This window comes from Nyctereutes procyonoides, unplaced genomic scaffold, assembly GCF_905146905.1.
Source record: "Nyctereutes procyonoides isolate TBG_1078 unplaced genomic scaffold, NYPRO_anot_genome, whole genome shotgun sequence".
NCBI lineage: Eukaryota > Metazoa > Chordata > Mammalia > Carnivora > Canidae > Nyctereutes > Nyctereutes procyonoides.
This window is the reverse complement of record NW_026575156.1, coordinates 5,210,644-5,223,409: the sequence shown is the minus strand read 5'-3', so window position 1 is coordinate 5,223,409 and position 12,766 is coordinate 5,210,644. Positions and strand designations below refer to the sequence as shown.

The 12,766-nt window shown below is 36.1% G+C and overlaps 1 pseudogene; it reads right to left on the bottom strand.

Annotated features, from left to right (window-relative positions):
• Positions 1-6,834: 6,834 nt before the first annotated feature.
• LOC129502273 (elongation factor 1-alpha 1-like) lies at positions 6,835-8,221 on the bottom strand (annotated as a pseudogene).
• Between the last annotated feature and the right edge of the window lie 4,545 nt (positions 8,222-12,766).

The following is a 12,766-nucleotide window of genomic DNA, read 5'->3' as shown; positions in this document are numbered from 1 at the left end:
GAACCTCTTTCCAGTATTCATGCCAAACCACTTAGAAGCAATATTAAATCATCATTTGAATAATTTATGGATAGTGATTGTCATAATGTGATGCGTGGTTTGTGATTATGGGCACCTTTTTTTTTTTTTTATTAGGTTTCTAGAATTACTTTCAAGAAATAAATCCAAGGTTAAAACTCAGGGCACCTAGTCTATAAGTAAGCCTAAGGCAATGCTTTTCGGGGAGTCAAGTACAACTGGCCTTAGTCAATATTTTATGACCCCAGGTTCTAATTCTAAATGACCTGGCTTGTTTGACACACTACGAATGCTTAATGTATATAAACTCACTTTATATTATATATTTATTTTTATTTTTTATTTTTTTTAATTTTTATTTATTTATTTATTTATTTATTTATTTATTTATTTATTTATTTATGATAGTCACAGAGAGAGAGAGAGAGAGAGGCAGAGACACAGGCAGAGGGAGAGGCAGGCTCCATGCCCTGGGAGCCCGACGTGGGATTCGATCCCGGGTCTCCAGGATCGCGCCCTGGGCCAAAGGCAGGCGCTAAACCGCTGCGCCACCCAGGGATCCCCTATTTTTTATTTTTTTAATTTATGTATTCATGAGAGACACACAGAGAGAGGCAGAGACATAGGCAGAGAAGCAGGGTCCCTGCAGCGAGCCTGATGCGGGACTCGATCCCAGGACCCCAAAGTCCCCACCTGAACCAAAGGCAGATGCTCAACCAGTGAGCCACCCAGGCATCCCACTTTTTATTCTATATTTCTTGCTTCACTTAATCTAAAACAAATGCAGAGTCAAGCAACTCTTCATGTAAAGGCAACAATTTTGTTAAAAGAACATTTTAGAAAAGGAAAAAAAAATGACTCCCCTATAAATATAAAAACGAACAATCATGAAAGAGTTTAGTTAATTCATTCAATGAAGGAAGTAGGAAGACATAACCAGGCCAAAAGAGAATAAGAAGTGCAGACATATTTATGTAAAGTTATAATAGCTCAAAGACAATAGGAGTTTAAATCAGGTATCCCAGCATCGTAAACAGTGCCATTGTAAAATAGCTCCGGACGGTGAAAGACTAGAATCAGGTCTGGAGAAGAATATCCTCTAGGCAATACATACATTTCATTAAATCACATTTCTTTTCTGTAATTCACTTGCCATTAAGACTGAAATAATAAGTTTTTGACATTTATGCAACTGAGCTCTCCAGGTATTTAGTTTAAAATATCCTTGATAATTAATGTTCTGATTTGTTGAGGTAGTTGATTAAAATAGACATGCATCAGTTCAGAGCCTGTGTCCTTTGAGAGAATGAATACACAAAAAACGGCCAGACGACATATTACAGTAGACCTTGGACCCACAAACTCTATAGTAACTGCTTTAGGAAGCCAAACCATAACCTGTGAAGCAATCAGCCTCAAAAAGTCATAATCTATCAATGACTGCCACCTCCCCTCTGTTTTTGGCCCTACTTCTACTCCAGCTCAGGACTAACTTAGAGAAATCCAAATATGTTCTCTAAACCAATCATAAGAGAAGGACTGCTTCTAGATAGCTTGCCCACAGCTTCTCTGTTCCAACAACTTCCCATCAAAATGTACCTGGAGCCTTCCCTTTTATCAGTGTAGAATCCTCACTCCAGTGCCTGTGATAAAAGGAATGTGCAAAATGCAAATGATGGTGCCTGACTCCCCTGTTACAGCAACTTTTGAAAGACTAGCTTATGTTTGTTCTGAAGCAGAGTGGTCTTTGTTTACCTACATACCCCACAACTCTGAAAATTAGTCAATATTAGTGAACTTAGAGGGAGAAGTGAACTGACATAGTGAAAATTAAATAGTCAAAAATCTAACCTTTGAGGCACATTTATAGTGTTTCCTGATTTCCTGTGTTATAAATATTCTGACCAGGGTTAATTTTGAGTTATCAGCATAAAATCCAGACTGTATTCAGAGCTGGGAAGAAATATATGGGAGCACCACATTATATAGTATTTCTACAATACAGGATAATATATACAGTTGGAGATATGCTAGGTATAAATAACTTCTAGGCAATAAATAATAAAATGTGGTAAAAATAATTAGTAAGTAATGAGTTGCAGGTATATTTTACTCATATTTTAAATATAATTTATTTTCCAGTAGGTATAATTTAATTTTTAATAACTGGCTTTCAAAATTCCTAAAAATCTAATAATCAACACTCACATGCAGTTCTTGGATTACAAGTTTCAGGAGATCAAGACCAGTCCAAGAGATGGAAGAAGTGGATAGAAAGATTAGGAAAAATAAAGAGGTACATGGGCACTAGAACAACAAAAAAAAAATGATGGATAGACCTATATGCAGAATTTTGCTCTTTTTCTGGATGGCACAGAAACCACTACAAGGTTTTGAGCAGAGAAGGGACATGGTCAATTATTTTCAAGTGACTAGCTTAAATTTCTGATAAGAGTCAAAACTGTTGAACTTGAGCTTCTAGGAGGATGGGATTGTGTTAACTGAGACAGGGAAGCAGAGGGTAAAACATGATGTCGTGTTAACTTTAGAACGTGTTCAGTTTAAAATGGTGTTATACAAGTGGGAATGTTGAGTAGGTGTTAGATACATGAATCTGGTGTTTAAGTGTTCAAATAACTATATAATGAAAGGCTTTACTCCCAAATGGCTTTAATAATAAAGGCTTAATTGTAATTTAATTACCAGAAAGATAGGATAAGCAGTGGTTTGCATTAAGTAGGAAATGTTTAAATGATTGCCCATGTGCATACATAATTAGTAGAATCCTCTTCGGGTGGACAGCTATAGAGGGATATAAGTTAATGTTGCTGATGACAGGTTTAAGAAATACCTTCTTTGTAGTTTCAAATGCTGTATTTCAGCATTAATTCCCCAGGGGTTGATGAAGGCCACAGTCACTCAGGTAAATCCTGTGCTTTCCAACATGTGCTCTATCTCCTCACTGTCCTCAGAGAAGAATAGCAAGATACATGGATATCTTGGTTTATCCACCCAGTTACAACATGAAATAACTACAAAATGTATTTTGTAATGATTGCTATTACTTACACACAGGCATAGACACATTGTCTTTTCCAACCACACATTATTAATTTATTTTAAAATCTGAGTGTAGGTAACACACAGTTACATTTGTTTCAGGTGTACAACTTAGTGATTTGACATGGTGATACATTGTTCTCTGTTCCCCATGAGTCTAGCTACCCTGTGCCCCATTACACCACTATTACCATGTCACTGACTATGTTCCTTCTGCTCTGATTTTATTCCTATGACTTGCTCACTCCATAACTGAAAGCCTGTCTCTCCCTCTCTCTTTCCTTCACTCATTTTGCCCAATTCCCATCCCCCTTCCCTCTGGCAACCATTAGTGTGTTCTCTGGATTTATAGGTCTGACTCTGCTTTTTGTTTGCTTTTTCAATTTTTTGTTCTGTTTTAGGTACCAATTAGGAGTGGAATCGTATATTTATTTTTTTCAGTCTGAGTCATTTCACTTAGCATAATGCCATCCATATCGTCTCAAATGGCATGATCTCATCATTTTTATGGCTGCATAACATTCCTTTGTTTATATCTACTACTTTTCCTTATCCATTCTAAGTGATGGACACTTAGATTGTTTCCATATATTGGCTATTATAAATAATGCTGCGATAAACATAATGGTGCATATATCTTTTTCAAATTAGCATTTTTGTTTTCTTTGGGTAAATATCTAGGAGTGGATATATAGTTTATTTTTTTAAATTCTGTGTTTAAATTTATCAACAAATATTTTTTTCAGGGTCCTAAAAACAAAATTCCACCTATTTTCACAATGAGAATTTATTCTTCCCCAGTCTCTCTCAACCAGAAATTTTTAAAAAGAACATTAATATTCCTATAAAAATTTCCTAGCCATTATCTAATTTAATACTTAGGATGATTGCCTGAAGTAAATTTTATTTTGACTAGTGTTACCAGTTACAGCTTTGGAGGCCTGGACATGAAGATATTTTCCTGAATGTCATCCTTCCTGTCTGATCTTATTTGCATAAGTCTCTCTTCACTTTGACTACCACTACAGGGTGATAACCAATGGTTAGACTCTGGTAGGGACCCTGGGCTCTGCTTACAATGTCTTAGTTCTGATTCATAATACCAAAATGTCCCCAATTGCAGGCATATAGGGAAACCACACTTCTACATTGTGCAGAAGAGGAATAAGTTATTCTTATTCTCTGTTAAATGCAGTCTTATTCCGGGGACTTACAGATACCTATTTGCTTACATTCAAAGCCAAAGAAGTAGAATATTTTTAAAAATAAGAAATAAAATGTAATGGATGTCCAAAGAAGGAAGGTACCATAGTAGGTTGGATAAAGCAGGAAAGTCTTTGATGGAGAAAGCAATACTGAGTTTGACTTGGGTGAATAAAATATCAACATGTAGAAACAATAGCAAGAGTTCACTAGGTAGAGAGGTATAGGATGCACAAAAATTCAGATGTTGGGGAAAGAGGGAATGTTGGGAAAGCAAGCAATCAAATTTGACTGGAATGAAGATCGATATAGAGGAACAGTACCCAGTACGTCTGGAAAATATTCTAGAGTGACATTATTGGGAGGCTGGACAGCTAGTATGAGGTCCTTCCATTTTAATAGCAATTGTAATTCTTTCCAGGTTTTTCTGTTTAAGAATTGATATGATATTGCAATACAATTTTGGTATATAATTAGTTGGATGTTAACACTGCAGAACCTCAATCAAGACAGTGGCAGGGAGAACTGAAGAATGAGTGGCAGAAGGAATTCTAGAAGTAGAAGCCGCAGGAGTTGGAAAATAATTGGATCTGAGAGATAAACAAAACTGAACAACATCAACTGTGGAGTTTTAAGCCAGAGGGACAGAGAAGGGTGCTGCCGCAAAGAGAAACAGGGAAGCTGGGAACAGAAGCAGATGTGGGGGAGTAGAAGTCCAGTTTTGCACGTGTTGCATATTAAATAGACAGCATCTGGGCCTTGGGCATCTACACCCTTTGAATAATAAATGATAAAGACAGGCTGATAATCATGTACCCTGAGTGTTTTCAAATAGAAACATTCATTGAAACCTGTGAACACAGATACGATTCTACTGGACCTAAAGGGAAGGTTAAAGGTAGTTCTTAATATTTTCTGCAGTGTCCAAGACACCTCCCACTTTAAAAAATACCTTATATTTTGAACTTCGTTTTATCCATTTGTGCCTTTTCTTTATGAGAGTGAAACTGGTTATCATAACAAGTTTCTTTCACACCGATGAATTGGCAAGACTCACAAGTGCCCACCCAATACCCTCTTTCCTTTCTTACCACAAAATTCTGTTTTTTGTCAATAAGGCCAGCTTTAACAAATTCAATAATTAAAAAAAAAATGTTTCTCACCTTCTTCTGTTATGTCACATATTTTGGCCAATGAGAAGAAAGCAGAAGTCCCAGAGAAACATCCAGGGATTCAGGGGCATGCCTTCCTTCTGTTCTTTATTCTCTCCTTTCTTTGTGTCTGAAACATTGATGTGATGGCTGGAGATCTGGCAGCCATGTGGAGAACATAAAAATGAGACTTAACACCAAAATCAAGGAAGGGAAAGACGTTAAGGCACCAATATCCCCTAATGGCACTTGACCTTCTGCTCTAATTTAGAATTCTCTGGTCTGAATTTTCTATACTTGAAAAAAACATTGCAGTTTTAATTTGCTCAAGATACTGTTTTGGACTTCTTGTTGTTCCTAGCTCAGTACAATTCTGATTAAATTAATTCAATTGGTTTCCTATGCCAACCTGCCATAATATGATTATGTGGATTTATTTATCATCTCCATAAGATACGTGTCAGTTTTAAGGGCAAACAGTATCAATATCACATGGTAAGATACGTGATTGAAGTCACCTAACATGTACATTAAACTAGACATAGAGTTTTGTCTTGTTTTCAAAAGTCTGCTTTATGGATGACAGGGCTGATTATTACCTTTAAATGACTGCAGTTCCCTCTTGCAATCACCATGGTTAATGAGTAGGAACAAACATGTATTCATCTAAGTAAATATTCTACGAATCACAGATACCAACTGAGAAGGCAACGTCTAGATGTCCTTTGATTTCATATTTCTAGCATCCTTGCTTGGTGCACTGTGAAATGTATGCAGATAGACTAGGGGAGGAGAAAAAGCAATTTGACCAACTAGTGGTTTGCTTCCTTTGAGATAGGCTGCATATGGAAAATCGTGACAAATTGGAGATCTGGAGGCATGAAGAAACATATTAAAAACAGAAAACCTGATTACCTTAAGTAATATATCATTTTTTTATGTTTTTATCTTCTGTGCACAGTAATCAGTGATGTTAAAAAAAAAAATAACTGCATCTACTCTATTACAGCCCAAAGAGGAAAAAGCACAAAGCAAGTGCAGGTTTAAATATTAAGGGCATTCTGAAACTCCCAAGCTAGTGGCTCTTTTTTTCTTCTCTTCTTTTCCTCATTAAACTTTTGTTATAATGGGTCTCAAAATTCTGTGACAGATTCGTGGTCAAGTTGTTTCTATTAAAAAGTACTAATTTTAAAACTAATAACTTAAAACTGCCACCACTCCCCCACACACACACACACAAACAAATGGTCCACAAAACATTCTTCTTTCCTTCTCAAGGTTTTACAATGCGTTATCATTAACCAATATTTTACTATTAAACTTAAATGGCCAATTAACACAGTTCTGAGGCCATTCTTCTGCCACTGATTAAGACTAGAGTGGTAGGTGTTGGGGACAATATTCATTTAACCTTCTGAGCTTCTTGGGCAGACTTGGAGACCTGGCCAGCTCCAGCTGCCTTCTTGTCCACTGCTTGAATGACACCCATAGTAACTGTCTGTCTCATGTCATGAACAGCAAAACAGCCTAAAGGAGGATAGTCAGAGAAGCTCTCAACATACACAGGCCTAAGCCAAGAACCATATCAACAATGGCAGCATCACCAGATTTCAAGAACATAGGACCATCTTCCAGCTCTTTTCCAGAACGATGATCTACTTCCGCTCAGCTAACTTGGAAGCAGTGTGAGCTGTGTGAGGATCAAGCACAGGTGCTATCCAGCACTTATTTGGCCTGAATGGTTCAGGATAATCCCATGAGTCATGAAGCCAACTGCTTCCATTGGTGGGTCATTTTTGCTGTCACCTGCCACATTGTCACATGGAACTTCTTTGATAGATACACTCTTGACATTGAAGCCCACATTGTCCCCAGGAAGAGCCTCACTCAAAGATTCATGGTCCATTTCAAAAGACTTTACTTAAGTTGTAACATTGACTGGAACAGAAGTGACCACCATGACAGTTTTAGGAATACCAGTCTCCACTCAGCCCTCAAGGACGTACCAATACACCAATTTTGTAGATATCTTGGAGGGTCAGATGCAAGAGCTTGGCAGTTGGACAAGTTCATGGCAGAATGCAATCCAGAGCTTCAAGAAGTGTGGTTCCACTGGCATTCCCATCTTACAGGTGACTACATCCCTTGAAACAAGGCATGTAAGCACTTGGCTCCAGCATATTGTCACCATTCCAACCAGAAATTGGCACAAATACCAACATGTTGGGGTTGTAGTCCATTTTCTTAATGTAGGTATTGGTATCCTTAATGATTTCCTCATACCTATTCTGGCATTAGGGTGGCTCAGTGGAATTCATTGAGTTAACACCAACAATTATTTGTTTTATACTCAGTGTGTAAGCCTGAAGGGCATGCTTATGAGTCTGCCCTTTCTTGGAGCTACCTGCTTCAAATTCACCAACGTCAGCAGCAACAATTAGAACAGCACAGTAAACCTGAGATGTGACCATAATCATGTTTTGGAAAAGTGTCTGTGTCCCGGAGCATCAGTGGTGGTCACAGTCAATAATACTTGCTGGTCTTGAATTTCAACAGGGAGATATCAACGGTGATACCATGTTCATGTTCAATTTTCAGTTTATCCAAGACCCAAGCACACTTGAAGGAGCCCTTTTCCATCTCAGCAGCCTCCTTTTCAAATTTTTCAGTAATTCTTTTGTCAATCCCACTAGATTTGTAGATCAGATACACTCGGTATCTGTGGTAGACTTACCCGAATCTATGGGTCCAATGGTGACAATGTTGATATGAGTCTTTCCCTTTCCCATTTTGGTTTAGGTTTAGCAGTGATTTTCAGGACACCTGTGTTCTGGCAGAAAATCTGTTGTGAAAAACCTCTTCCTTTCTCTTATATGATTGACAAAGAGGAAAGAATATTGCCCAAATTCACTGAAGTTTGCTTTATATTTTATATTTTTTATATTATAAAATGAACAGAAAAAATAGAGAACAATTATACTCTGGTGACAGAGAGGGAAGAAGGAAAAAAAACGGAGGGAAGGAAGAGGAGGAAGGCAAGGAACACTAGGAAAATAAGAAGGAGAAGGACGATGGGAAGGAAGGAAGGAAAGGATAAAGGAAAGAGACAGCACAGACTCTTTATGCCAAGTCTGGTTGGCCTACTGCTGCTGTAGCTTTCTCCTGTCCCACAAGAAGAGCTCATCAGAGAGTAAAACAACAGGTTTAGAAAGTAGAGCAAAACTTTGAAAATAATCTACATCCTTAAAGACATTTTTGAGCTGCTAAATTTACGAACTAAAATTTCTCCACGTCCATACTCTTCGTTATGTGACATGATAATTTGTTTGTATTTAAGGTAGGTGAGTAGTCTTCTGTTACTTTCATCCAAAAGCAAGTTGAGGTGCAAAGTGTGTATTAACTAAATCCATAGCTAGTAAATGACTATCCTGTATGCTTTGCTTTAGGAGAAGAATTAGAAATTTCTTGTTAATGTTGTTTGCTTTTTTTTTTTTCTGTAGAATGAACATACTCTTTATTCTTTGATTTTAGTGGGCAGGTCGATAGGTCTGAAGCAAACTTTATATCACTGTCTTTAAAATTAAATTAAGAATCACCTACATCATAATTATCAAAGTTTCAAAAATCCAAGATTCCTCTTCCTTGGAGTCTTTCCCTGACTTCTTAGACTCCTTCCCTAATTTCTCAAATCAGACTCTCTGGTGGGTGATTCTCTAGAATCTGAAAATTTAATGAACTTTTCAATTGGATCTCAGATAGACTACTGATAGACACATGATAAACTTTCTGATTTATAAAACACTTCAGTACTTTGCATTTTTGTATAAGATATTTAATCCCAACTTGTTTACTATTATTACAATGGCTAATTGGTCAAAATTCATATCTTTGTTTGTTTTTTGAGTTGGGATATTTTTTCCAGTGTTTAACTCTTTTCAGTCCCATAGAACTTGTTAAACTTACTTAAAATCATGAAAGTACCTAGCATCAGCAATGCAATCTCTAAGAAATTTATATAACATTACTTTTGATAATTTTGATCAATTTCAGCATATTCCCGAAAATAAAATTATTGGGCTTTTATTAACTTTATCTCAATAAATAAACATCATTTAAAAATTTAGAATAGTAATGAGATTGTTAGATATCACTCTATAGTTTGTAGACTCATTGTTCTATAAGCATAAGTAAATCAACTAAATTCTAAGGATGTTAATTTGTGTAGATTTGAGTAATCACAACTGGTTCATCCAGACTATTGTCTAAATGACCAGCACAGCAGATGTTTCTCCTTTAGTTTCATGATACTCATGGAGATAACTAGTGGATGGAGCACAAACCAAGGAAATATGCTGTCTGCTGGAAATTATTCCCAGTGACGAGGCTACAGCATCTACCTGCTGATTCCGGGAACAAACAAGAGTGAGTTATGGAAAATAACTCACTGCCTTCAATGTACCTGTGAGTTTATTTGCATTCTGTCATAATACAATTGCAGAGTGGTGTTGAAAATACACCACTAATAACATGCTGCCACTTGTGAGCAAACCATCTTCATTGTTGAGATACTTACTGAAAGATAATTACTGGAGAAGCAAGTATCTAGAAACTTAAGATGTCAGTCACCTTCTCTGGTAAGATATTCTGAATCAATATGACTTATGTGGACTAAATTGCTTTATTTTACCTTGTGATGTTCTTGTTGAACCAGTTCTAAGAATGATAGAATATGCAAGTAAGTACAGTACGATTGGGAATACAGTACTTCACAAACAATGTTAAATGTGTTCATGGTTAAATTTAATGATTCAGATTATACTTGTGCATTTATAATTTACATTTTTGCTTTTTTAAAAAATATAAACGTTAGAGCAATTTATCTGTAGGCCCAAGAACATTAGCTTTTGGATTTGAGGAAGGACTTTTTCTGACAAAATAGACAAGGTTATTTCAATTGACATGACTAACACAGTAAACTTTCCATGAAAGCACATTGTAAGTAATTAAAGTTTTTGCAGCAGGATTTTTTGTATATAATACATATTTAGCAACTTACGAAAATTAAGAGTCTAAGAAAACTTTTTCCATAAACATGTAAAGTTGTTCAAATTATTTAATTTACATTAACAATTTTGTTTAAGTTTTAGGGATAAGAATCTTCATGATGTCGGAATAGTTCTAGTGTCTAATGATTCTGCCAGAAAATTTCTCTAATAATTAGCATTTACAAAGGGAATTCTTTGAATGGGAAATGTAAAACAATAACTTTTAAGTTTTACTGAATCTGTTTATTTGCTTCATGTCTTATAAGAGAGATGTATTATGCCTTCTCTATTACATGTTACATATTTATTGAGTAAAACAAGTGATAGCACATACAAACGTCCACTAGGAATATACCCAATATTACATTTGCCAAATAATTGCATCAAGAAAGCAAACAAACTAAATTCGAAGAAATAGTCTAGTAGTTTATTTTTCCAGTAGTCAAAAAAAAAAAAAATGGCTCTTCATTTTGTTCTCAGTTTCTAAGTTAATGACATGTAAATGTTCCTTTTGTAGTTCTAATTCAGAAATTCTTCTATATTTGAAGCATTTTCAGTTATCTTTAGTTTGTAGTCAACTTAAAGATATGATGTTAAAAATAAAATTACTCTCTACATAGCAGTCATTTATTTATTTATTTATTTATTTATTTATTTATTTATTTATTTATTTGACTCAGAGCGAGGCAGAGGGAGAAGCAGGCTCCATGAAGGGAGCCCGACATGGGACTGGATCCCAGGTCTCCAGGATCACGCCCTGGGCGGAAGGCGGAGCTAAACCACTGAGCCACCCCGGCTGCCCTTAGACAACTTTTTAAAGCAAATTTTTCTCACTACCCTATAAACTCAATCTGAAGACTCATTGTTTCTTACCAAGCCATTAGGTGAACAATTAAGCTGACTAATAACATTCTCAATCACTGTTGGAAAATAAACATTCCTCTAGGTACTTTAAGCCCGGTCTGTTTCTATAGTTAAAATATCCATTCTAGTTGAAAGCAAAAGTAATTTTCTTATCTCATTTAGAACTTCTTTCCTCCTCCAGCTAGCTTCTGCTTCAAGCTAAGGGATGAGGATTAGCAGAATGGTTATGGCCAGTTTGTGATTTCCATCCTACCTATACATCTGCTCTCCCCATCATTTCTGAGTTACTTTACCCTTCCAGGATTTGTGCCAAGAGAAACAGGATTACTAGACATGAGGTGTGGGGTTTTTTTTTTTTTTTGTTTGTTTGTTTGTTTTTGCTTTGTTTTGTTTTGGTGGGGGAGAGGAGGGTTGTTTATTTCTTATTTGTGTTTTTGGGATTTAGTATCAGGTTATAGTAAGCAGGTTAGAGCTGGTTCTTTCTTTCATGGAAAATTTCAAGGTGTTTATTTTATTTTATTTTATTTTTTCTCCCTATGCTCAGAACCTCTTGCTCTGACATTTCCTTGAGTCTTAATAGTTGTGCGGCTACTGCTTACAATTATCTCCAACAGCTGTGTAGTTGTTGCCTCACCCACATTGACTCTGCACAGCAAACTAACTGCACCCTCCCCAAAAATACTTCCATCTATTGTAGTCTCTTGGTTCTCATATAATTTTGGTATGAGTTATGGGGTAGGTCAGTTTTCCTAATTAGTTTTAAACATCCCTCAACAATCCAGCATCAATCAGTTCATTCATTAAATCAGATATCTATTGAGTTCTCAGGTTACTGTTCTGAGCAATGGAAAAACTTTCATCAACAAGAAGACAACAATCTGTTTTCATAGAGCTTAAATTTTATTGATAGAGGCAGACAATAAATATGACTTTTTAAGAAGAATAATATATGCTATATGTGATCATTAAATTTAATGTGTCAACCTGGCTAGGTTGCTCAGTTGTTTGATCAAATATTAGTCTCAATTTTGCTGGGAAGGTGCTTTGAGAATGTGACTAACATCCACAATCAGTTGACTTGAAGGGCATTACATAGGGCTTTGTCAATCAGTTGATTCCCTAGAGATGGTGATACAGAAATGCTGCCTGAATCTCCAGATTTATGGCTTGCCCTTTACTTTTTAGACTCAAGACTACAACATCAACTCCTGTCTGAGTTTTCAGCCTGTCAGCCTCTCCTATCGATTTTGGACTTATGAATCCTGACAGTCGTGTAGGACATTTTCTTAAAATACATTTCATAATATATATTTAGAGGATATATAGGATAATATATATGTCCTATTGATTCTCTTCATCCGAAATATCCTGACCAATATATTATGCTAGTGTGCTAAATGCTTCATAGAAAAATAAAAACTGAAG